The 26,434-nt window shown below is 43.2% G+C and overlaps 1 protein-coding gene, 1 long non-coding RNA gene and 1 other non-coding gene across 8 annotated transcripts in view; all 3 read right to left on the minus strand.

The window, feature by feature from the left end:
* Positions 1-26,434, minus strand: part of CRIM1 (cysteine rich transmembrane BMP regulator 1) — a 209,389-nt gene that overhangs the window by 176,341 nt on the left and 6,614 nt on the right. The gene's annotated exons all lie outside the window — the stretch shown is intronic.
* Positions 10,041-10,911, minus strand: LOC147363517 (uncharacterized). Its single transcript, XR_015137235.1, has 3 exons — positions 10,850-10,911; positions 10,263-10,387; positions 10,041-10,158 (listed from the first exon to the last, which is right to left on the minus strand). It is a non-coding gene; the product is annotated as an uncharacterized LOC147363517 (long non-coding RNA).
* On the minus strand, positions 23,988-24,059 carry TRNAC-ACA (transfer RNA cysteine (anticodon ACA)). Its single transcript has one exon. It is a non-coding gene; the product is annotated as a tRNA-Cys (tRNA).

Raw genomic sequence — 26,434 nt, forward strand, 5'->3', positions numbered from 1 at the left:
AGAGAAGATAAGCAGTATCTCTAGAAACAAGGAATTCATGAAACAAGATGAGCAAAGAGAGATCAGGGCTGCAGAACACAACTCTATGTCACAATCCTGCCTAAAGCTGGGACTGTCTACCCTCAAGTGAAAGTGGAAAAGCAGACAGCCCAGAGTTCTGTCCTCATGGAAAGGAATCACAACCTTAGTTCTGTCATTAGAGTGACTCTGAGCAAGGCAGTTAGTCCTCTCAGCTCCAATTCATGTCATCACTAATATGGAAGTGTAATGGATAATCCATGAGGTCCCTTTAGACTTCATCCTTGTGTTTCCTCGACTCTGGCACCTTTGTTGAAATTGTACAGTTCAATTTACTAGACACAGTGTCAGAGAACCACATGCTTATGGTGGTCATAATTTAAATTTAAAAAAATTTCCCATTTAATCAGACCAGTTTAAACTTTGGAAACCAATCACTATGCATCGTAAGGCAGGCCAAGGGTGCTTTTAATATAACAAATATCACTTTGCAGGACCTTTCCAGCACATCTAGTCCTAGAGGATTTACTGGCTAAGGTCTCAACAGATTAAAACAGGATTGGCCTTGAATTGATAACTACTAAAGCACTGTGTCGCTACACAGTTGCCTCAACTTCTGTATATATTTGGAAATTTTTATGATAAAAATGTTTTTTAATGGGAAGAGACTATAGGAAAATTCATCAAATACTTAAAATGAAGAGCAATAGAAATGGCACAGGTTGATATTGATGGGACACAGTTAAGGCAGTGTTTAAAGGGAAATTTCACAGGAAATAAGGTAAAAAAAAAATGAGCTAAGCATTCAATTGAAATTAGAAAAAGAACAATAAAGCAAATCAAAAGAAACAAGAAAGATAGTATATGGAGAAAATGCCATAGAGATAAAAGCAACAGGGGTGATTAACATAATAAAAACTGATTCTTCAGAAAGATTATTATGATATCTCATAAATGGTTTATGACTAACAGTTCCATCTATGTATGTCACCTCATCCAGGTAGGTACTTGGACATATATTACTACTGTTTTCAATAGGTTTCTCTTCAGTGGTTTTACCAGGAAGTTAGACATTAAATGGTTACATTTTTGACATTTTTTTAAAATAATAAAAACAAGATACTTCATTACTCATGGAAGCTCTACAATTAGTCTGACTGAACCCAGTGGTGTAGAACTCAACCCCCTACATTTCTTCTACTTTGAGACTGAATCCCAGTATTTTTAAAGGAAAACTTCAGGCCCTCTCCACTAGCCCATGCTTGCTCGGCGTTAGACCTGCTGGTCAGGCACATGCCATTATTAAGCCACACAGGCTTCTCTGAGCACGAATCTCCACTAAAACATGTAATTTCCTTGTTTCACCAGCTTTAAAGAACATTGGTACTGTTATCAAATGCACTGTTACTTACAAATTAATACATCTTAGTTGAGGGAAAAATTATCTTGGAGAAGTACTTAATTCTTTCACATTTCCTCTCTTCATCTCAATTCTCTAAAAGTCATCCTTTAAGCCAGATGATTATTTTCCTACAGAAGCGCTTTGGTGTAAATAACACCTAGTAAGGGTGTTCTAAGAACTGCCCTATCAAACTTCTTAAGGATGTGGAGTCAGGAAACAGCAATTTCCAAATGAAGTCCAACATCTGGCCATTCAAGTCTCTGGCACGGAACACAAAGCCTTGTTTAGACTTGATTGCAGACCACCTCTTCACCCTCATCTCTCCCACTCTTCCCCACTCACTGCAGCAATACTTCATAATGGCGTGCTCCCAAAGGACCCGTACTGTTCGTGACCCCCGGCTTTGCAAAGCCATTCTCTCTGGCTAAGAAAGCTGCTTCTCTTTACCTGCTTTGAAAGCTCCTATTTAATCTTTAATACTTTCTCCAGGTTTCATCTGCTCTATAGGGACTAAATCAAGAATTATCTCCTCTGTAGGAGTTCTACTACATATCCATTAGAATTATTTCATTTATGGCAGTATAATGAAATTGCTCATCTCATCTCCACCAGAAAAGTAGGTTCTTTTTTGTCATTGGGCTATCACAGGCCTTGCAAATAGTAGCTCAGCAAAATAAATATTTGCAGAAGGAATAAACAGGAACAGGAGGACCTGAATTTCAACAAAGCAATCCAAATCTTTAAGTGCCAAACGTTTTTGGAAAGTAAGTTTGGTGGTAGGAAAGACAGACAATTATTCAGAAATAGTTGAGAAACACCTTTTGATCCCAGTTTTTCTGCTGAAACATTAATACTGAAAACATTTCCTGTGAAACATTAATACTGACTCAAGTTTTCTTTCAGCCTCAACATTTTATTACCCAATACTTCCAAATATCAATAATATTTATGTCATGTTGAAGGGGTGAACGAATGTAATATTCCTCAACCAACACTGGATAAATAAATAATAACTTAAATAATAATAAGCTCTTGTTATCTCCCTTCCTACCACTTTTGTCTATCATGACCATAATTAGATAATGTGACACAAGTTAATGCTTCTTGTTAGAAAGGTACTTGTGGGTATGAATAATACACAGTACTACTTTATAAATATTAATGTATGCTCCAACCTAAAATCTGTTAGTCAAATGATCAAGAATCAAACAGAAGACTAGATATGAGAATGCCATTTTTACTTGACTATACTCACCCCAAAGTATAAAGCACAACAGGGAAAAGAAGAAATGTGACCAGAATTCAAACAAGAACCACAAAATGAGCATGCTATTCTGAAAATAAGCACTCTGAGGGCTATTAATGTTTCATTATACTAGCTGAACAATTAACACAGATAATGAAACACATTTCACAACATGTCCCGCCCCTTCAGTCAATCTTCTGATAACAGCTAACATTTCCTAAGCCAGGACTTACTAGGTGCTTTCCATCGACTTCCACACAAGCAGGCAACAGGAGGAGCTGAAGAACAGGGAAGTGAGGTGGTCAAGAGCTGGACAAAATGTCAAGGCCAAGAGTCCAGAGAACCCGAGCACCATGGAAAAGAAAGGGAAGTCAAAGTCCTCAGTCATGTCCAACCTTTGCGACCCCCTGGACTATACAGTCCATGGAATTCTCCAGGCCAGAATACTGGAGTGGGTAGCCTTTCCCTTCTCCAGGGGATGGTCCCATCCCAGGGACTGAACCCAGGCCTCCTGCATTGCAGGCAGATTCTTTACCAGCTGAGCCACAAGGGAAGCCCCATAGAAAGGGAGGAACACTGTTATTCTTTCATCTCACACTGGAGCAGCCCATCTCAAGTGAACATGATGGTCCATGGCTGATGGTCATTACCCGAGGGGCCAGCAGAGCCTCCGACATGTTCTCAGCCAAGACGATGGCATTGCTGGTGCCTTTGGAAACATCTGGAAACCCGACAGTATGAGCGTGATCTCAACTATTCTAACATCCAGGAAACAAGGGTTTCCTTGTGAAAGTAATAATGCCTCCACATAAAGCCATACTCCTGAGGCGAAAGTAATGATTTCTAAGAGGTGTAATGATCTGTAAGTAGCATTAAGGAATCCTTTCAGGATAATGAATTAGTGAAACCAGTTAGCAACTGTTTTGAAAGAAATGTCTTTATAAATCAACTTGGGCACTGCCGTGAACCTCAACTTAGTGTTTCTTCAAAGTAAACCAAGTAGAAGATGATAAGTGAAAGAGTGATCACCTTTGATTCCAACAATTGTATTTCTAACTGATCCTTACCATTAACTCCCAATACTATTCTACAAAGAAATATCATCCCTGAATATCACACACCCAAACCTTTAAACTTTTCTGTGAGCAAGTTTCTATGTGTGATCTTATTTATCCCTACACACTCCATGGATCTGCAGCTACCTGATCCTGGCAACAAAACACAATTCACCAGCAATATTCAATGAACACTTTTTTCTTTTTTTTTTAACGTGCCTGGTTTCATTTTAAGTGAACGTTTGGTGTATATGTCCAGATCTCTTTTCTCTTAAAAAAAAAATATTAAAATCCACATTGCTACTGTATGTTTATATGGGAAGAAGTATTAGAAATTAGTATTGAGAATCAGAGAAGTCCCTAGTGGTCCAGTGGTTACGGCTTGGCACTTTCACTGCGGGCGCCTGGGTTCAACCCCTGATTGGGGAACTAAGATCCCGTAAGATGTAAGGTGTGGTCAAAAAAAAGAAATGAGAATCAGAGTGACAACTGGGGTCGATTAAGAAATCTCACACCACACAGGGCCTCTCTGATACACTGATTCTTCAAGTCATCAAGTCTTTGAAATTTACCCTGGAACTCTTTTCCTAGAAGCAAATGTAGATAAGGGGGCAATGAAAAACAGGACTCTTGGACTTCCCTGGTCATCCAGTAGTGAAGACTCTGCACTTACAATGCAGAGAGCATGAGTTGGCGGGGGAACTAAGATCCCACAGGCTGTGCAGTATATGTGGGGGGTTGGGGAAGGGCGGGTTAGGACTCATGCTTAGGGTATGTCAAGAAATGAACATTAATCACTTGGGAGGTCTGTGTTTTATACAGCAATGATTTTATCCCTATGATTCACGTGAAACAGATAGTAAGTGCAAATATAACAAGACCAAAAAAAAAACTAAGCAATTTTAAGAACATGTTTGAAAAATACATTTGCACATTTCCCTCAACACTGGAGTTTCCTCTGTGTAGTATTCGAACCTCCAAACCTCATGGATGCCAAGTTCTGAGACCCTGGGGGTATCGGTGACGACATCAACACTACCCCACCATCTTCAATGGCTCCCACTTGATTCCAGAGTCAAGCCTAACCCCTCACACTGATAAATGGGGCCTGTGCCTGGGTCCAACTAACCTCCCATAAACCTACCCCCTACTGAATGGCCAGTACCTCTTACCTCCAGCACTGAAGCCTCAGGGCCTGGGAACCTGTGTCCCCTCCACCCAGAACGTCCCTTGCCCCTTCTGTGCCCACTCACTCCCCCACCCCTTCAGGATTCCAATCAAACTCAACTACTTGCCAAGAAGTTCCACGACCGCTCCATTCATACTGCAAACCTCCGCACGGCTGTTCCCCTTCTTGGCTTCATTTTCCTGCACAGACTGCATATCCCTCTGGCACAGTCCATGTCTTAAGTACTATTTATAATATTGTTCATTTTGTCTCTACCAGAAAGCTCCAGATTGAAAGAAATTTTTGTCTCTCTTGGTCATAGTTCTGTCATCCATACCTAGAATAGGGCTTAGCACAGTAGGTCCTCCATAAATACTTACTAAATCAATTCTGAGTATTCTGCTGTTTCCACTCCCTCTGCGAGGCATGGGCTTTCTTACACTAACTGGAAATCTGCGACCATTTTCCTGTGTGTGGCTTAAATGTCTTCTCCTTGAAGTTAACTTGATTTTCTCCCACCTACTTCACTTATCCAAAGACAAGGCGGCTGTGCGTTTGCAGCCGGATTCCGAGCTGCTGGAGGAGTGGGGGACTGTGTCTATCTTATTTCTAGAGCCACTTCATGCTGTGTTGCGTAGGATCCCAATCCTTACTTGATAAATGGTGAAAATGAATGGGAAATTGGACTAGTGGACTACTCTGTTAACAATATCCTGTCTGTGGGGGGTGCGGGGCGGGGCAGGAAGTAGCAGCTTTAAAGATTTTCTGTGGGTATGTAAGATTCAGGTTTACTTATGTTCTTCAATCCTTATGCATTTATATTTCATACCTTTCTGGAATATTTTAAGTGCAAAAGAATAAGCTTTATAATAATTCATGACTACCAGAGGCTGAGGAAGCAAGTATCATTTTGGTATTTTAAAATATTGCCAAGAAACTTTCTTTCAAAGTCAAAAAAGAGTTGATAAATTTCTTTCTGCATTTCAAATTTAAACACATGCATGCATAAACATACACATTTAGAGAATAACTAATTTGCTACCAAAACGAAACATAAACCCACATAAATCACCCAGTCCTTTTTTCACATGCTACAACACCATGTATTCCCACATGCAATTAAGTAGGTGGGTTTTGCAAGATCTCGATTCTGTAATGTTATTCTATTCAAAGTTAGTCTTTATAGAGTAAAAGAAGCATCAAAAAAAAGGTCAAATGATAAAACTCATAATTTCTTGGAATATATGGAAATATATCTACGTTAACTCCTACCTGAAAGGTTAAAAATTATTGTCTATTTAATTAGGTTCAAGATACCTTTCAAGAACCAATGGTTATTAGGATATAAAGGAAAACTTAAAATGTCGACCATTCCCAAAGGATGCTCTGCTCACATTCATAACCTAATAAGGATCACAAATTTTCAAAGGATTAGAATATACAGAGATACATAGCTTTGAACTTACATACAAGCACTTAACATGTTCTTTAATAATTCTGTTGTTTTAAACTTTCAAGTTTAGAGGACTGCTAGGTTCTCAGAGAAGTCCTAAGATGCACACCTTGAGTAGTGAGGCACTGGCCTGCCCACCTGCTGCACTGCCTGCAGCATCCCCACGGGCCTCACCTGGTGGCTTCTGGTATCAGTTAGGTGGAGGAAAGGAGCCACATACCAGTGAGGACTGAAAACCAAGACATCTCCACTTAGCCTCAGGGCCACTACTCCCAGGACTCTGTGGAGACATGAGTGCCCTCACTTCAGCAGGATGTGTGGGACCACAGAACACTAATTATCATTCAAGACAACCCTGGGCATGGGAAGAATGAACTGACTCAGCCTGGAGAGATTCCAGCTGCAGAGGAAACCCAACCCCTTCAGGTACGTCGGCAGTCAGGAGGGTTTTCTTCTTAAATGGGTGTTGCGGAGACACTCGGCCACCTCTCGATTCTATACCTTTCCCACTAGCATGGAATTTAACTGCAAACACTCCCCCACGAAAAACTGGCTTGCCATCCTGGCAGACCTCATAAGCAGTCTGGCAACAGTGCAATGCTCCTGGTTTCACAAGGGCCCACATGGGGCACCTCCAAGTCCTTGCTGTGCATCCCACAAAGTGCTTTAATAGGGAGGAAGTGGAGGATATGAGGTGCCCTTACCCCAGAGCCAGTCAAGGAGCTGATGTCCAGTCAAGTGGACATCATCACTGAGGCTTGACCTCATGGTTTCTGAAAATCTCTTCGAGGGTGGTAACTGACCAGAGTGTGTGCAAAGGAGTGGGCTGGGCGGGGGGTGGGGGTGGGGGGCAGGGCGGCGCGCATCCATCCCTGACAGAAAACAGAAAGGGATAACTAAGTGCCAATCAGTCTCACACCTGGATGGACAGCACCCCACCCCCACCCCCTCGCCCCGCCAGTTGACCAACTCTGTCATGCAAAGGGAGAGCATGTGAAAAAGCTCCAGGGTCTCCAAATGAGGCAGCGGCTTCTTCAGAGGGGTCTTTCCCACCTTCTGACATATTTGGTTTCTAAAGTGAGACTGCGTCTGGTCTGAACAGGGACTGGATATCCCTTCCTGCCATCTGCCACCCTCACGTCCACCAGCTCCTATGAGTCTCCCCTCATTCTGGTCTGCTCCTCCCTTTCCCCCCCTCTACCCCTTCCCCCTGGCCCCACGTGCTCTGGCAGCACAGCCCCGACCCAGCAATGAGGAAGCCTGCCGGCTCAGTTTGCCACATGGTGCCCCCGCCACCTGCTCGCCCATGCTGGGGAGCCGGCTGGGTCCACGCGGGGAGGCAACGTTGGCCAGCACTTCCTTTCCCTCCGTCCCACCCCAAGGCCAAGGGGCAGTCTACCCCTCCCCTGAGTCTTTCCTGTTTCCCAGGCCAGGTCCATCCAGGACACTCACTGCCAGGGGTCAGAGTGCCACATTCCAGTGGCTTCACACCCCCACAGGGAGGGCTGGGATTCCTGCATGGGGGGTAGGGGTGGGGCAGGGCGGCAGGCAGGGAGAGAACTGTTCAGCAGAGGCTGAGTCGCCACTGTGCCCATTACCCTGAGACCAAGGTCAAGGGGTGGGAAGGGCAACAGGAGTCCCACAGCTCCTTCCAGAGTGGGCAAGAAAGAAACCCTCAACCTCGCTGGGCTTGGAAGAGGCAGGAGTAGCAGAAACTGTAAAATGCAATCAGAGAACATAAAAAGCTGGGCCTCAGTTCCTTAATCTGTAAAATGAGGGGGCTGGCCTAGAGCCCTTTTCCAAGGGCCCTTCCAAGCCTGTGATTCTGACCCCTGCTACAGCACAGGTTCTCTGGCCTCAGACATTTCAAGGTCTGATGTACTTTCAGCTACAAATAGAATGCCATCCTTATTCAGAGGGCAACCAAACCTCTTTAACCTCCCTAAGTAAAACTCTCCTCTGGCAATACTGGATTCCTCTGCCTCCAACTCCGCGTCTCCCAAAGTCCCTCGGTGTCTTTCTTGTGATCTCTGGGCCCCTTGGGTTTCAACTCAAGCCCTGCCTTCTCAAAGGCTTCCCAACTTCTGCAGAGCCCCAGGAGAAACCAGGCTCCTGGATGTGCATCCATCGAGGGCACCCTCTGCATCCTAGGCCGCAGAGTGGTGGGACTCGACACCACCTGCACCAGGTCTGGAGGGTGGGGGTTGGGGGCACTGGGAGGCCTGGCACCCAGTGCTGCTGAGAACCTCAAACACAGAAGCTCCACTGCACAATGAGCTGGGGAGGAATGAGACGCTGGGAGCCCAATGCGATCGCTATGTGAATGGAGGAAATAAGCCCACTCCAGTCTGGGCTTGGGAACTCCTAACCCCTCCCAAGGATGGTCAGGGTGACTTCCTCTCCTGGAGGATGGGGGTGTAGGGCTGGCATTCAGCCTCCTCAAGACAGGAGCCAGCCTGCTCAACAGCTACCTGACAGATGGGAACAGAATTTGAGAGGGAAGGTAAATAAGATATGGTGCTGAGGAGAGTGGGGAGGAGAAATGAGTGAAGAAGAACCCACTGAGGGCTGCCATTCATGTGATAGACAAAGTCATAAACAGCTTTTGTTAGCCGGGTTCTGCCTCTGTAATATGCTCTGTGGAAAACGCACTCCTACGTGGTCAAAATCTACCAACTACTTCAACCAACTGTCTACCTTTCCCTGTTTTTTTTTTTTTTTTTTTTTTTAAACCAAGCAGTTTTTAATAAATCCCTATGAGTAAAGTCTGACAGCAAAGACTAACTCTGTGGATAAGATGATAAAAACAAACCTGTGGAAAGGTTTCCTGATGTAAAGACATCTCACTCTAAGCAACTGCTTTTAGTTAAAAAAAAGAAAAAGAGAAAACAGATTCCCTGATCAGTTTCTTCTGGTCAAGCCAGGATTCCACACAGAACACTCCCTTTATTTACTAAGACCCAAACACTAGTGAGAGGGTACGCATTCTGTGTGGTCAATCATCTGGAACTAACTAGAACCTGGACTTTCCCCCCCACGAAGGTACTACCTTTCATAGGAAAATAGTTCAGAGTTCTGCTCAGTACACGCTGCACGTCACGGCTCCCCCTGTGCTGCCAGGCTGATGGCCACACAGGAACACAGCGGGGAGCTGCAGCAGAAGCAGTCAGGGGCCCACACAGTGAGTCCTGGGAAGCGCATCCTTTCACGAAGACCAGGTTTTAAACGGGCCGCTTCAATATGGGTGAGAGAGGCAGAGGGATGGCGATCACACACTCCTGTTCTTTTTATAAAACGGTGAATCCAGATGATTCACCTGTGAAATAATCCTGCCATACAAGAACCATACTACACATATCTACATTGGAATAAATTTATTTTTTTGAAGTTGGGTACCAGGGGAGAATTCAACAGTTAAAAAAACTGTTTTTGGAATACAATGAAACATTAAAAAAAAAAAAAAAAGGTGGGGGGCAGGGAACCGTGATTAAAAAATGACGACAAGCAACAGAAATGGCATTTTTTAAAGGCAGGGCAAGCTTTTTGGTCTGAATGAGTATGTGTGTATGTTTGTTTAAAGCTCTTCCAATTTCTTCATAAAGAAAAAGGGCTGTTGCAATCCTGTTGCATAAATCATTTTCTGAATCCATAAATAGTTTTAGAACGAAATAAGCACTCATAAACCACTGACAACGGACTTCAGGATTATGTTCTTGTCACCTTTATGGGTATGATTGGTATTTTGAAATCATCTTTTCCAAACTGTAATCTCTAGGTCCTGGTCAAAAGCTCTTGTCCTTGTGATCGCTGTCCCTACTAAGAGAACACAAGGATATATACTCTTTAGTTCTCACCACAGCAAATATTATCAAAATAAACTTTTAAAACCAACTTTCTTAACTTAAAAAACAATGACTTACCTCTTTCTATTAGAGCTGTGATCTTCATCCTGAGTACGGCCCAGATGCCTCATCAAAGATGAGCGATGGTGCCCTTCTTCCCACTATTTCATCAAGATTTTATTTGGAGACCATTTATTCCTCTCCTGGTAGATGAGCAGTAACTTTGAGAAAAGCCCTCAACTCAATACCCCAACAGCAAGACAGAAACACTCATATCAGGCAGCAACTGCCTAAGGGTAAAATCATAAACAAAACCTCCTAAAAGGAACCTTCCAGGCACTGGTGTGATGTAAGGGAGAGAAGAATGTCCCATGATTTACTTATTAACTGAAAACATTATTTACTGAGCAACTGCCACTTTCAAGGCCCCACGCTAGGCGCTAGGTGGGCTACAAAGAAGCAAGAGCCTATTCAATGAAAGGGCACCTTGCTACCCATCTCCACCTCAAAAGCAAACATACGTTAGAATGTAGAGTGAACCCATAAAGAGCGAACAGAGCCTTGTTTCAATACAGCTATCAAATATGCTGGAGTCTGAAACCTTCCAACAACAATGCTCACTGGAAACAAATCCCGATTAAGCTGTTTTGACCTTTCAAAATTACCTTGGGAGCCTGTGAACAGGAATCAAACTTCTGCCATACTGAGTATGTTAGGTCTGATGAACAAATCATAGGCACACGGTTACTGATAATGAATCTGGAACATTCTGCTACCCTATCCCCAACCACAGGATAAATGTCTCCATGCCTACAATGTTTTGTTGCAACCAAATATTACTACTTTCAAGGCAAGAGATGAGGAAATAATTTTTCCATCTTCTGAATGTTACAACTATTCAACAAAATCTTTAATGAGCACCTATTATGTATAAACCACGGTGTTCAGAAAAAATGACAACATTTAGCATGCACTTACTATGTATAAGCCACTCTTCAAGTGCTTTACACAAATGAGTCAACTTAAGTCATTCCTCCTAACAACCCTATGGATTCCTCATAACAATCTTATTTTACAGATGGAAACTGCACACAGAGGTCAAGTAGCTTGGGCAGGATAATGCACCAGGCAAGTCGCTGGGTGGGACAATGAACTGACTTCAGATCCAGGACGCCCTCTAGTATACAATACTGCCTCTCATTAATAAAACATGGTTTCTCCTTAAGGAACTTATTATCTACATTTCTCCTGAGAAGTCATTTCCTCTGGGCAGTGTTGAAGACCACAACCCTAAAGCGACCTGGCAATGCCTCTGAGCCCTTCAGGCGGGTAAAATGCCCCAAGTCCAGGGTGATTCACGGTCTGGCGAGCAAGCAACAGAGCCGAGGAGACAGGGCCAGCACTGGGAGCCAGGCCAGTGCCACCACTGAAGGCAGGCGAGTTGCCCCAAGATGAGGAGGGCTGTGGTCGGGCGTGCTGGGCAGTGTCCCCGAGCTCGTGACAGCAGAGAGCACCTGTGTGCAAGATGGGGCTGATCCAGGGCAGGCACTGGACATGAGGCTTCCTGAACCCACATGGGTGGGAAGCAGTGGAAAAGGACTCAGAACCTGCACACGGGGAGGCAGTGATCACAAAGACACCAGAGATCCGGGGGAGCTCAGGGGCTCAGAGCTGCTGCCCTCACTGAGTGCCCCTGTACACGGTAATATATACCCAGATACACACAGGGCCAGAAAGCCTCACATACACACCCTGCCCCACTCCTGCCCCAAATGCTATATATGCAGACACTTGGAGTTCATTATTTAAAAAAATAAAAAAGTCTCCCGACAGGTTGGGAAGTTATTTCACTACAACTGCAGAAAGAAAGGGAACAGAGTGGCCACGATGGGTCCACTGCAGGAAGACTTCTGAGACACCCATACCGATGGGACCCAGACACTGAGCTTCATTCACCCCTTGGAAGCACCAGCTCTGAGAGGTAAAGCATGAAGCAGCTAAAAGCAGACCCATCTACAAACAAATCCATCCAGCACTTACCCTGGCGAGAACCTCCAAGTCTACAACCTCCCTCAAACTCTATTTATGACTGTTTCCACAGTCTCACATCTCAACAGCCAGAAATAAACTCAGGGCTCTCAAACCCAAACCTTTCCTCCTCCCCCTCACCCAAGCTGGCCAAGCTCCAGGGCTCTGTGAGCAAGGAAACATAGCCCAGCGACACTGTGCTAGCACTCAGCCGCTGCTGGAACGTTCCTCTGAACACAGAAGCTTACTCTCTACCATGGGACAAGGAACACACATGTCCATTGCATTCTCCATTGATTTAAACACTCGTAATCACATTATTAAGAAGGTTCTGAAAAGAAAATACAAGCAGTTTGGGTTCATAATAAAGATCAACTGATTAATGATTAACTGTTCTGCACTGGAAGCAATCTATTGACTCCCACTTTCAAATAAAGTTGTATAAATTGATTACAACAGGAGCTACAGGCACTCTCCCCCGTGTCACACTTTTTTCCAAAGAGTGGTCGCCTTCCCACACCTCTTTATATTCATCCTGGAGACACAATTTCAATACACATATTTTGGTGGTTGGTAGCAGGTGTCAAATTATTTGCTTATTATTGTTGAATGTAAGTATCTGTTAAACTTTATGCTTTAATTTGGAAAAAACCTTAACAATAGACTTGTTGACTTTAATGTTACTGTCTCATGAAAGAACTAAAATTCCACAAATATCCAAGGTTAAACTATTACATTTGATGTGACTTCACCTTCAAATTACCTTTTCAGTACAAAGTGTACTCTTATTTTAAATCAATATGCCAATACAAAAAGTACTTATTAAATTCTACTTGTGCATATGCACTGCTTTGCTATATGCTATGGCTTAAAGAAGACTGAACAGGTACTCTCTCCAACCGACAAGAAGTCAGGTAAGGTAAATGCCCAGCGCTTTCTGGACTGAAATATGTTGACTGGTATATATCATGCATGATTCACAAATCTTCAAAGATTCATGATTCAGAAATTGTAATATTAAAGAGGTAATACAATTTAGGTCTTCCTTTTGATTGGAATTTATAAAAAATCTCTCTGAAGCCTGGTGATTTGATTCTGCACAGTTTGCACAACTGAGAACCTGTATTTTAATTTAAAAAATTACAGAAATGAATCCGAAACATCTGTATCTTTTGAATGTAAAACTGGCATCTGAATTGTAAAAACCATTTTTAATATTGTATCATCAATAATAATACAAGGAAAAAAAGTGTTTCCCTGATAGAATTTCAACAAACTTAATTGCAAAAATGATCCAGGTTTTTTGAAGTGTTATGTGTATGCCTTGCTGGATAACTCCTAGTCCTCTGGTAGAAGAGGGCAACTATTTCAAATCCTTAGAATCACAGGTAACATCAGTAACAAGAGCATATGTCACATGCATGCAAAGCACAAAGGCTGCAAATTCATCTTGGAGTAAATATCTAGTCCCTATTTAGGGCATAGTTAATTATATCCATTTTTCATACTAAGTAAACATTTGTAATCCAATAATGCACTACCAAAAAGCAACAGAATTAAAATGTCTCTACCCAGTGGGCTGGTTATTTGCACAAACCCTACAAGTCATTACAGAGCTTCGGTGCCCTCAGAGTCAGTACAGTTCTGGTGGCAGCAAAGATCTAAGACAGAACAATGAAGGGCCACAGAACTCACACCACAAGTCCCAGACACAAGTGGTCAGATCCTTAGTAAGGGGACAAGAGACAATCATGGGCATCTGCTTGGACAGCCCAGGCACTCATGGAAACAAATCAAGACTACACAGAATTTTCCCATAAATCCACCTTGAATGACGATTTTTTTTCACTTCTTGCCTTTTACACTGTCCTGGGGAGAGGAAGTGAAGTGGAAAGTTGCAGTCAGTACACCTGGATTAATCTGCTGACATCACAATAGAGACTATGGAGCAACATAGGAAGATGTATTTGGTGTAACTTTAAGTGGAAAGAAGATATGAGATGTGATTAAAAAAAGAGAGAGAGAGAGAAAGACAGAGAGGGAGGGAGAGAGAGAGATACCAGACAGTTTTAAGTGGAAAGAAGCAAGATGTATAGTGTAGGATACAAAAACATATGCATGTAGAGAAAGCCTATACAAGATGTATATATAAAAACACACAACTGATTGCCCTTGGAATATGAGCATTTTGGGTCACTGTTTCTCTTGTTTTCCAAACTGTCTAGTAAAGTTATGTTACTATTATAATAGTTTTCTTAAAAAGAAGGCAGAACGCCTAGTATTTGGCCTCAGGGCGAATACTTCGTTATGGGAAATAAGATGTTCAAGAAATACAACTACAGAGAGGAAATTTAGGTAACACTTTTGATCATTAAAGGGATTTGGGTCTCTTTTTACAAGGCAAGGCCTTTCCCCACATGTAACTAAGCTCCAAGAATCTCTGAGTATGAAAATTTCTAGGGAATTTCTGTATCAGTCCTTTTGATGGTCTACCCTTTTTGACACATGGCCAGGGTAGGACATTAGCCACCACAAATCTGATGAGGACCTTCTTAACTGCAGCAGACAAGGTGCAGGAGCAAGATGCCCACAGCTTTATGTAAGTTGCTTAGGAGTCAATCTACATGTACTTACCTATACAGATTAATAACGGCACACACAGAATTTTTTTTTTCTGTTGGAATTAACAGAACCTAACACTCATGGCACCCCACTCCAGTACTCTTGCCTGGAAAATCCCATGGCCGGAGGAGCCTGGTAGGCTGCAGTCCACGGGGTCGCTAGGAGTCGGACACGACTGAAGAGACTTAGAGACTTAGCAGCAGCAGCAACACTCCAATTAGAAGAAAATGCTATCATCACAGAGAAATGGACATAAGAGACGGACTCTCCGTCTCTGAACGGAGACAAGAGCACTGACGCCAGGAGGAACTTTTCCACGTTTGCGCATTGCGTATATGGATGTGTGTGCACATGTCATTTGCAACGTGTGCACAGCTGTGCACTGCAATGAGAGTTTTCTACTGGAAAAGACAGGGTCTGTGCTTCCATTCACTCTAAACACAGGCACATGTGCAGCCTGCCCACTGCCCGCTGCCAGTCCACTGGTTCCCCTGCAAGGCTTCCCTAGGGCACTGATGAGTCAGTCTTTACTCCTCAGAGAGCCCCATGTGCTTGCTTTCTCTGGCATGAACATGAAATTTCCCCCCAGTGCTTTCACTGGGGTGGCTGTAGGCAGGACAGCCTGTAAGAGTCTGGTTCAAGAAACCGATTTCTCATAGCTCTGTGAGGTAGCTTTCCGGACTCAGAGCAACACGGCTATCTATACAGCGGGAAACGGTACTTGCGGGTCACACTTCACACCCTCTCCGGCTGGTCCTTGGCGGAATCCAGGAAGTCTACTTTTCAGTTACAAGGACTGTTTACCTTGGCTTCTGACCTAAGGGGCACTTCCCTCCTTCAAGTGTGTTTCCCAGTCCTCTGCCTCCAGTCATTTATTTTATTAAAGTCTCAGGATAAAATGTGCTGTTCCGGTAGCAAGAACAGCTCTGGACCTTCACCCACCACCTTAAATAAACTGAGGAAGCTCAGGTTTGAGGGGCACACGTGTCTGAGTTGAGCAGCCTCCACCATTTAAGTCAGATACTCCCCCTGCTGATAAGGAGGTGGACAAGAAAACACTTGAGGAGAACACACTTGCCACCAGGGTCTGAGAGCTGACTTTTAAACTTTCAACAGTAACGAAACCACATGAAAGTTAAAAAGAGTATTTTTAAAGAGTTAGAGGAACATCAAATGGATTCTCAAAAATTATCTCACTTAGAACCTTCACCTTTCATTGCCAGCTAAGCATTATATTAATAACTTCACTTAGCAATCAGTTCCAGCTTGCCCTCCTCCCACCATTGTCTAACAACCAGTGGTGAAGAATAAAAGGCTCTAAAGTGAGTTACTGGAAAGCCACCAATTCATGACACCCACACTATGAACAATCACCCTCAGGTTGCGAGACGAGGCTCTTTAAGGCAGGAAAGTTGAAGGGACACGCTACAGCGGTGACATCAAAATTAAACTTGCCCTTAAACTTAGCCTAAGACAATGGAGCTCGCTGGGCACATTCACCAAAGTGATACAAGAGTCTGGGTGCCTGAGCTATATCCAGGATGGTTCTATGTTGTCTAGGAACCTGTATACCTGATCTTGACCAAATCGCTTTCCTTTCCCAGTTGAAAAGCTTAGCGCCAAATATGTGACCCAAAGGTCATAACTTACTGTTGTGTCCTTAAGTGTCTCAAGTTGCACTGTCTGAATTTGCAAACCACTTTCAGACCTTCAGAAAAATAAACAAACAAACAAACAAGCAATGGGGTCATGGCTAACTGTGAAGGAAAAAACAACTCCACACTGCTCAATAACAAGTTGGGACTCTAGCCATGAGTCATCAAGAATTCCTCCATCTCTGAAGTCATAGGGCTTGGAGTGAATCCAAATGGGATTTTGCTTTTTAAATTCCTTATATTGCATTCCTATGGACTTCCTGTGAAAACCATTGTGCGGCATTTTTATTATTCACAGTCATACACTTCCAACCCTCCTGTTCCTTCCTCAAAGAAGCTGTACAGTTAAATTCCTGAGGACACGTGCAGATCACCTGGGGGCAGTAAACAGGCTGTGTCATTCACTGGCACAGCACTCAGACTATTCAGTGCAGTTTGTTAAACTCCCTCATGTGTCGACATTGTCGTCTTAGACCCAATCTTGGATTCGCTGAGAATCCAGAAGTTTGTTTCATCATCACCGATTATTCATATGGTCACCTGGAACTAATTCGTACTTGTTTATCAGTTGTTTCTAAGCAGCTGATGGCCACAGCATCTCCACCGCTACAGGCACAAGATCCCTGGGTGGTAAAGACCTTATAAATAGCCACCCACAAGGATAATTCCTACCAATGGATGAAGGCTTGGTGAATGAAAGATGACACCTGTATGACAAACTGGCAAGAAGAAAAGTCCCCACAAATAAAAATTGCCTTTAAATATTTGCCAAGATAAATATAGCTGAAACTGACCCATTGCAGCAAACTCTAAAAAAATTAATTCTAAGAATGATTTGGGGGAGACTTCTCTGGTGGTCCTGTGGCTAAGACTCCCAACGTGGGGCAGGGGGCGGGTTCGATCCCTGCTCTGAGAACTAGATACTGTAGGTGGCAACTAAGAGTTCGCATGCTTCAACTAAAGATTCCACACACTGCAACTAAGACCCAGCATAGCCAGATTAATTACTTAATTAAAAATAAACATTTAGAAAAAGAATGATTTGGGGAAAAAGGGGTAGGGGAGGACATGAGACGGTCTCAAGTTGTCTTCTGCCAATAATATGAGACTTCTCCCTAGGATTCTCTTTACAGGTAAGTGTCATCTATTTTAGTTTCCACAATACAGACCAAACTGTTCAGATGGAAAAGTTGTGTAGGATATCTTGGATGACCTCGCATCGAGATTTAGTCAACAAATGCTCGTTGAGGTCTTCCTGTGCGCCAAGCTCTAGAATAACACACTATCCTGGCACTCAAGGGGATCACAACGAGGCCAGGAGACTGAAATGTGAACCCTAACACAGTGTGAAAAATGCTATAACAAGGAAGAAGAAAGTGCTATCTATGGGCAGGGGGAGGACAGGGAGGATGGCATTATTTTTTTCCCAGCAGAGCAGGAAGGCTTCACAAAGGAAGCAGCATAAAATTAGAGAGGCTGAGGATGAGAATACATTTTGAAGGATATGTGAAGATAACTCTGGGGAATCTGAAAGTCAACACCACATTGATTTTCCAGTGGCTACTTTGCCTCCACACCTTTGAGGGCAACAGATACTAGGAAGTATGTACCAAACATACCTCCTAATTTTCTGAGTTCTCAAAGGGTGTTTGTCCAAGATAATCTTGAAATAAATCATAGTCAGGTACCGAATGAATTTAGGAGCCTACTTTTCCTTTACCTGTGGGCTTTTAGTAATAACATGCAAATTACTAAGGTTCTAAGGGAAGTTAAATGCTTATTACACTAAGATTATTTTAAAAAGTACTGTTGGGATCTTTATGCATAGGACAAGAAAAAAATAAAGCTCCCAGTTCCTTCCTTCCTGGCCGTCATTCTTCCTGTTTCTCTCTCTGCAACCCTTGACACCTTCTACTTTTCTGATGCAAAGGCACAGGCTCACATATTCACACACAGTTTAGAAAATATAATACATGGACTATTTTCAGTGCCAAATGCAGCTGTAATTATATATTTCTTTTGGACATGTTTTATGTTCTTAAAGCATGTAAATACTTTATCTCCCTCAAGTTTTCCAGAACTCTATTGGCAGAGTCTTTTTCCTTTCTCCTTCCAAAGCATCAGATACAATTTCCTTAACTTGCTTGCTAAGGGCGCACCTTTTCCCAGCACAGTCTTTGGAAATGATTTATCTCTTTCCAACAAAACACACCTCTGGCTTCTTGTATCTCTCCCTTTCTGCGCACCTCTCTCCCCGTGACCCCCCACCCCCTCCCCCCCGCCCCCAGAGGTGTTCCAATTCTCCCCCTAAATTTCTACTTTTCCTATCACATGTAAAATTCCCATGTAAGGCCAGAAGTTATGTTTAGTGATAATCTACTATAAATCAGCCCACACTGCCTTAAGGATAGTAAAACTTTGGTCCCCATCACCAAGAAATGAAGTCAGTCATTTTCCTGCGCTCCACTTGTCCAGATAGGTATCCCAATTAACCAGGCAGTTTAAAAGCCAAAGTACTTTAATTAAATTGTTTTTTTAATGTCATAAAACAATGCACCATCTTTATTTATTAAGAAGTCATTTTCAGTTTGCTGATCTACAGAGTAGATAGTACACTTAATTTGCTTCAAGCATGGAAGCTGTTCTCAGCACGTCCATAATACAATGCAAAGTATTCTTCGTGTTGTGCCACAGCCGCTGAACACACACATGCACACGCACACACTCTATATGCAAAGTCACAAAGAAGGAATTATCACAACTTCCTGTCTCTCAAAGTCACATCTGTAACTGGACCAGGGGCCAGTTGCTGATGCTACGGATACATTTTATCATCCTGGACACATCTTCTTAAGCCAGCAAGGCTACCACAACTTCATAAAGATTCTTTTATGTTTTTAGCACTTTCTAATCCACAGTATCATATTCCACAGTGTCAAATGAGTTCTATGTACTGGCAAACACTGCTTTTCCCCCAAACATTTCTACAGACTCTTCTGCCAGTCTACTAGCCCGGACACCATTATTCGAAGGGTCCTCACTGAGGATGCAACCCTTGGCAGCAACTTCTCTTCAGAGGTCGGTTATGTACAGCCAGAGAGGGAGCTGCATGCAGCCATGCTGGGGAGGAGGTGGAGGCAACAGGAAGATGCTGCAACACGTGCCTTTCCAATGGCTTTCAGAGCACATGAGATTCAGCTACACTGGGTCATGGCATGGATTCATCAGGAGAGGAGGAGGGCCAAACCATAGCACAAAGCTGTGGGTGTGAGAGGTACCAAATGGACCTTCTAGAAGACTCTCCTGCTAACAGATACACACTAAACCCTCTGGCTGCTTCTAAGAGAGAAGTGTAGGGCCCCAGGCATTCAAAGTTTTCTTACTGCCCCCACAATTTAAAAGTTCTTAAGCTAATATGCATCAACCTAGCAGGAAGAAAACCAAATAAAGACCTATTGAAACAGCAAAGAAGAGTTAAGCAGAAGCTCTTCAGGCAAAAGCTCGGGTTACTAAATGAATACCACCCACCCCTCAATGGCTATTTCAGATGCCATCACTACTAGCTATCCAGAAATCTACCCTGAAAGAGAGAGGATAAAGGATTTAACTTTTAATATTATCTTCAAAAAAGAAAAGGAGGAAAGACAGAGCAAGCCATAGTACTCCACTAGAAGTGTTCTCCATTTAACAACATAAAATGCCTACTCAGTTAAAAATCATCTTTGGGTGTATAAAGCAGTCATAGAAAACCAGAAGTAAAATAAGTTCACACTGCTTCATGGAAGAGATCTACATAATAGTTGCTGAGTTTTCTCTTGTCGAATACTCTCAAATGGAGTATTTAGCGCTCAGCAGACTTATTAACGAATAAATGTCCAACTGGAATTAACTAGCACCTCATTCTGGAAGGCTGCTCTTGGCAAAAATGTAATATTCACAAGGCACAGCAGGCTGACTACAGTGTACACCACGGGCTGGGCTGAGCATCGCATTCTTCAGAGCCATACGTATGACGTCAAGTTAAGGGCCAGGGGTCCACACCACCTAGCAGCTCAATGCCCTGTCGCTGGACAACGTGCGAAGGAAGGGTGAAGCTTCTAGACCCCATAGACAACTTTCCAAGCTTCACGGTTGACCTGGACGGGAGAATCTTCACTGAAGATTTGCATCTCGCACACGTGCGGAGCACCTCCCCGTGGGGGTGGCAGGGCCCTCCGCAGAGCCTCATTCACTTCACCCTCCCCACAGGAGGCGCAAGAGCCCGTGCAGCCCGGGCCCCTCCTTTTGTGCATGATCACTGTTATGCTTCTTTAAATTCAGCTGCTGCTTAAGGAAACTCCCTGGCAAGTGAAAACAGCAGCAAAGGTAAAAGAATGCTGAGAATTTGGCTGCTGCCTGCAGTATTAGGAAGAACAGCAATTACTCAACTCTCTCCGAGTGTCAGAGGCAGAAACGAGCATGTGAATTTGGGCAAGTTTTGGCCTGTCTTTGCTCAAGCTTCTGCCTTTGCAGTATCTGTCACCTACCCACCTCACAGTCATAATAACTAATGAAGTAAATGAGAAGATGGAGAAGAGAGTGGAAGGCAGCAGACCAATGCAGACATAAAAGAGGTGTAAATTCTCTCGGATCCAGATTAGACCACAGTTAACACGGCTTAAAGATCACCAGCGTTGAAAAGATGTCACTGACTTCCCAGTAACTGTGTTTTGCTGTCTCCGCCGCCTCACAATAAACATAACTACAGGAGAACTCCTGATCTCTTGCTCCAAGTCCTTCCGTCTATGGCATTTGGCATACAGTCATGTAGACACTACTGCTTTTTCCTTCTCTGGCTCTGCAGACACAAGGTAATAGTTGACTCTTGCCCAGGACTTCTAGGTCATAAAAACATTGATCTTATGACCAGAAGGGCCTTAAGATAGCATCTGGTTCAGTTCCCCTGCCTTCAGGTAGGTAACTATTTAATTCTCTTTGGACAAATCAAGGCAAAGTCAAGTCAAGGGAAACTGAGAAGGTTTTATTTCAGTTACCGGCGATTAGAGGATGGAGGAAGACCTGGAAGCCAGGGCTACATTTTTTCTCCTTAATCATACTAGATTCATGTACAAGAATTTTGCAAAGTCTACTTTTCCGAGCAGCCCTAAATCCTACCGGCAACAAATAATAATCTATACAAATCCACTCATTCTTTTGATTAAAATATGGACATGTATTTGGCCCTTCATTTTAATGTTTAAATTTAATGGACACGGTAATAAATTTTTCTAAAATCTGTCTGAAATCTAAGAACTCACTATTTCTGAACACACAGCACACCCAATCTTTCTCAAATCATTTAACAATCCTTCAAAGATTCTGGCCTTCAGCGAGAAAACTGTCTAAAAATCTATCCCCCTTTCCTCCCTCAGAATGTAAATGCCCTTCTTGAAAAGGGGCAAAGCTTCCAACTATGGAAAGTAAGGAAAGTTTTTTCAAGATGTGCCTCTGACAAGATGATGGAGTGTCCTGCCTCTGCAGAGCCATAAACACACACTCTGAGGGGACAGAGCCCACACCTCTGTACAGGATTCCTCACACTTACAGGGCTCAAGTAGTCCAGCGAATCCTCAATATTCAAAGGCCAGTTCTGGCTACACTTTTTCAAGACAGGTTTGTCTTATCTTGGCAGGTCTCTTGGAGTCTTTAAAAAAAAAAAAAAAAAAAAGAGGAGGTATCACAAGTCTCCAATACTGAGATGCCTTTTGTTTTATCCGTTGTGAAAAGTTTCGTTTGTGGCCTTTGGATAAGATGCTAAGTTACCTCCTGTAGACCGAGATTTTGCAGGCTCAGGTTTCATTGTGCCCTGCCAGAAATTCCTTTCTGTTTTGAATCTGAGATGTTTGTTTTTTTGTTTTGAAATACTAAATAAGATAGGCACAGTCTCTAGTTACAGCCTATACCTTTATTATTATTATTTTTTACCTTGCCACAGCCAGAGCGGCTGGTTGCTAAGGACATGGCTAAAATTTCCAAAGGGCAGACCCTTGTGATTCTCTTCTCAGGGACTTGAAATGTAAAACACCTGAAAACACAATGAACCCTTAGCTTTCTTTCTTAAAAGTTCATAAAACAAATATTCCCAGGATATTTCAAAATAAGGTGTTCTTTTTGGATTTGACAAACAAATACTTAAGCAGAACTCTAAAATGTAGAAGTTTCTCACCTTGCCTATAGGCTGCATATTTGAACATCCACACTTGTGATGAAAGAAGCACTACAATGATAGGTACTAGAGTGTCTCAGTAAAAAGAAAAAACCAATTTTGACTGTGTAATATGTTTTGGTTGTCATGAAGAACATAAAGAGTTTTAAACTACTGATTTCAAGGACTGTATCATCATTGTGTTTCCTTCTCCATGTTGCATAATAGCCAATATAAGGTATTTGCCTTGTAAATTCTCAGCCCATATTTACTGGATAAACAGAGGACTTGAAAAAAGTCACAGTTCCGAAGTGGGACCTCACCTACAGTCGGAACCAGAGAGGCAAGAACGTCAGGTGTTTTAATTCTAGCTGTTCTTTTCTAGCCTTCCACTGCAGCACAGACTCTCCAGAGAAACCACAATGCAAACCCAAAGTAAAGCTGCAGCATCAGTCCACGTGGAAGATGGATGGAGTGCGTCGGATCAATCAGAGCAACTCACATGCACCCTGGGCACCACCTCCTGCTCATCCCAAGCTGCCCTGGCCTCTGAGCCAGCGGGCCTGCTGCTTTTTCTTCTGGAACCCCAGTGACCCTGTCTTGCCTTGGCAATGCTCCTGGGGGTGCTGTGTCTGGAAACCCACAGAAAACTTCTAACAGTAAAATACCATTTAACGCACTTCCATGAGTCCATATGCCATCCATATTAACATAGGTCACCTTTTAAAAAAAATACTAATTTGAAATAGCTCTGTGGAAGTAAGCATTCAAACCGCAAAATAGAGCAGATGGCCACATTCCCTGAAGCAAAGGAACTGAGAATTACAATCATATTGGGTCAAACCTATGAAGGTGCTTTTGGTACTGCTACTGCTGCTGCTGCTGCTGCTGCTGCTGCTAAGTTGCTTCAGTCATTTCCGACTCTGTGCGACCCCATAGACGGCAGCCAACCAGGCTCCCCATCCCTGGGATTCTCCAGGCAAGAACACATGAAGGTGCTTTTGGTACAGAGACCTTCAACTCATACTCCTCGTTCTTGGGGATTCACTGTCCCTTTCTCGCTGACAAACATCAAGAGACCATAATTGTCGGAATCCCCTGTTAAAGAGATTTAGTTAAGTGTGGTCAATCCACAAAGCAGAAATTTTCTTTAACTTATACAGAGAGAAAGCTAACAAATTAAAGAGAGAGAGTGAAGTGAGTGAAGTCGACTCTTTGTGACCCCATGGACTGTAGTATACAACGCTCCTCCGTCCATGGGATTATCCAGGCAAGAGTACTAGAGTGGGTTGCCATTTCCTTCCCCAGAGGATCTTCCCAAACCAGGGATCGAACCTGGGTCTCCTGCATTGTAGGCAGATGCTTTACCATCTGAGCCACCAGGGAAGTCCACAAAAAGAGAGAGAGAAGACAAAAAATAGAATGGAAATTGAAATATTAACTATCTTTTTCAGTACCAGGTACTCTACTGGCCATTACACATATTTTTGTGTGTCTATGCAAGTATATACATAACACACATACATGTTAATCATATACATCTAATACATGTAATAATTCTCTCCAACCCTCATTGTAATTATTTGATAAAAGCTATTACTATTCCATTTTCACAGGTAAGGAAACAAACTCAAAAACAGTTAAGCAAACTGGTGGCTTACACAGTTGAACATAGTTGATTTAAACGCAGGTCTGTCTGGCCCCAAGGCCTGCTTTTTCCCTACCACACCCTGCACAGATGAGTGAGCAGGAGGAAGGAGGGGAAGAGACCCCCTCAGGCCTGGCTTGCTGCTGCACCCCCCTAAATCCTTCTTAGTAGTCAAAGGTGGAGTTGGGGCCCCTCTTAACTGCCCCGAGATGCCTAGCACTTCCTAGCTCAGGCCTTACTAGCTGTAAATTATTGTCTTGGGCTACAACAGATGGTCCCAGTTTTCACTGTCTACCTTCAGACCACAGCCTTTGAGAAAGTTGGGCCCCTATCTCATTTATTTTGGTTGAAAACTAATTATTACACAGGTCTTACTATCACACGCCATACTCATGCTACATGCTTTACATGCACTATCTTTCTGCTATTTCAAGTGGTCCCCAGCAGCACTGGCATCACCTGAGAGTCTATGAGAACTGCGGACTCTCTGGCCCTATCCGGATTACTGCATCCAAACCTGCATGCTTAATGAGATCCCCAGGTGATTTATGTGCACATTAACATTTCAAAGGCGCGGTTTTAGCTCATTTAATCCTCAGAGCAAACCTAGGTGGTACCTGTCACTATTAACAGCTGGGGGAACTCAAGCTTAGAGACCGTAAGTGGTATCACGAAGACCAGAGCTTCAGCAGCTGCTCAGTAAATACTCACGGGCAGAGGGGAGCCAGGAAACAGGTAGGGCTGCAAAAAGAACGGAGGCATGGCCTGGCTGAAAGCCTGACCTCTGGTTTTGCCTCGTTTGCACCTACTTCAGGGACAAGTGAGACTGTGGCCCCTTTGCAGGTGAGTTGCAGCTCTACAAGCTGTTTCTTCTGCTCAAGCCAGGCGAAATCCCATGTTGACCGCCAGTGTGGACACCCCAGGAGCTAGGAGCAAAATCTTCTTCCAGAATACAATAGAAAATGCACACTGCTAGTAAGTGTTCCTCCTTCCCCAAATATTAGCCCACAGACAAATGGCTAAATTTATGGTTCCTACAACCTGTGGCAAAGAACCTGCCTGCCAATGCAGGGGACACAAGAGACGTAGATTCAATCCTCTGGGTTGGGACGATCCCCTGGAGGAGAGCATGGCAACCCACTGCAGTACTCTTGACTGGGGAATCCCATCAACAGAGGAGCCTAGAGGGCTAGTCCATCAGAGTCGCAGAGAGTCAGACATGACTGAAGCGACTCAGCACAATGCAAAAAATTTCAGATTCCTCCCTCTCTATTTTTACTCCAAATATACAAATTTTACAGAAACTATTTAGACCAAGTATAACAAATGGGCATCAGGAGGAAAGGTAGCAAATAGCTTCAGAGGCCTTTTAAGTTTTTTAACTCGATGAATTTATGGTGTTGGGATACGAGGGGACCATAATAATTCCATAATAATCTGCTCCCTTTCTAAGAGCCCAAACTCCTTAACCACCAGTGATGAAATACTCCGATGGCTGAGAGTTAAACAGAACAAGAGAATGAGCCCGTATCAGATTATTTTACTTCTACTGCTTAGTAGCTTTGTTGTCCTTAAGTGTTTACCATATGCAAGCCCGTTGTTTTAAGTGCTTCACAGGGTTCACTGAGTCCTTACAGAAACCCTATTATTAACCCCACTAAACAGAGGAGAAAATGTAGATGCACAGAAGCAGAGTGTAGATTTCACCCCAGAAACCAAGTTTCTAACCATTACACTCTTGGATCAAGATATAAGTATTTCTCACAAGGAATTAATTGGGGTTGGGAGAGGGAGATAAGAAATTGAACCCTGTTCACTCAGTAACTACAGAAGAAAAAGGAACCTCTTGATTTTTTATTTTTAAGTGTGGGACCCAAATGAACCAATGTTTACCTTGAGGGCATTCTTAAGAATAGTTCACCACATCTCTGTCCTGTCCGGAAGACCAATGAGGTCTTATCCAAACTTGGAGGTTTTCCATGATTTGATCAGACTAACTGGCCAGGACAAGCAGCAGAGAGTGGTGAAATCAGGAGATGCTGATAAACAAACAGTTCTCAGTTCACTGCCGATGACACTCACCTGCCTGGTGGAAGAAGCTAGAACAAAGAGA

The sequence above is a fragment of the Bos grunniens genome, chromosome 11, assembly GCF_055505025.1.
Source record: "Bos grunniens cultivar Pamir isolate PY7600 chromosome 11, Bosgru_T2T1.0, whole genome shotgun sequence".
Taxonomy (NCBI): Eukaryota; Metazoa; Chordata; class Mammalia; order Artiodactyla; family Bovidae; genus Bos; species Bos grunniens.